Below are 1154 nucleotides of genomic sequence, written 5' to 3'. Positions count from 1 at the left end.
CCCCTGCAATGAAGGCCCCTGCTGTTCTGGGGTGGGGGTCGGGGGGACTGCCTGATGGTAAAAGGTCCACGCTGTGGCCATGTGCAGCCGGGCAGCTTTGGGGAGCCTCCGTTGGCGCTGGCTGCCATCTCCACCTTCACTGTGTGATGACATCACAGAGAAGCTGTCTTCGGGAAGAATCTAGAATACACATTCTGTGTTAAAGGGTGGATTCAGAAATGGGGAAAAAGTGTGGAGAGGAACTGAGGCTAGAACGGAAGAGAGGAATGAGGAGGAGACTGGGAAGATGGGTGTGTGCAGAGGGGCGTCCTGCCAAACGACATGAGCCAGGTCCTGGAAAAGCAGGGCACTGTGGGGACTGAAGCCAGAGAGACCAGGGTCACCATTTACAGGAAGGTCAGGTCAAGATGCCAGCACCGAGAGCTTCCCAGGCCCCCTCAACCGTCGATGCACATGAGTTCACGTACAGCCAAGGACAGAGCCTTCCAGGTAGGCCAAGACCCCCTTCATTAAGACGTGCCCCAACTTCAGAGGTGTTGACACGTGAAGGACTCCCCCCCCCCGTGCACCTCAGATCAGTGAAGGGGGGTGATGCACCCAACGCTTCCCGTGGGGGTCTGCGCTGCGGGAGCGGAGCGGAGCGGGGCCTGGGCTGGCCCCCCAAGCACAGGAAGCCGGCGGGGCTGGGGCGCTGGAAGGGGGATTAAGTGCTCACTGATGCAATTGAAAGCTGATAGATAAAGGATGTCGACATGCCATTCCTCTTTATAATTAAGAAGATAATTTAATTACTGCTATTAAAACTTGAGCTTCTCCCCCACGTGGGCTGCTTTTAACAAAATACCTTTGGTTCTGCTGTTTCCCACACACAGACCTGGCAACGGTTAAATAGAGACACCGAGTCTCCAGAGCTTCGTCTCATGAAGCCATCTGGTTTGAAGTAGTACAACAAGCAGGAAAGGGAATTGAATCAAAGGCACGATTTGTGTTTTTTGAAATAAAGAAAATGTGTGAGGTAGCACCAGGAAAAAGGCCCCATCCTGCCCTCGCCAGGGCTGGGTGCTGCCAGGCCAGGCCGTAGGGCAGGTCACCGCCTGTGCCTTGGCTGGTCACATGGCAGGAAGCAGGGGTGGCTGGAGGGGGTTGGCGGGGGG

This window comes from Galeopterus variegatus, unplaced genomic scaffold (assembly GCF_000696425.1).
Source record: "Galeopterus variegatus unplaced genomic scaffold, G_variegatus-3.0.2 Scaffold8370, whole genome shotgun sequence".
Lineage (NCBI taxonomy): Eukaryota > Metazoa > Chordata > Mammalia > Dermoptera > Cynocephalidae > Galeopterus > Galeopterus variegatus.
The sequence above is the reverse complement of the archived record's forward strand: the minus strand, read 5'-3'. Positions refer to the sequence as shown.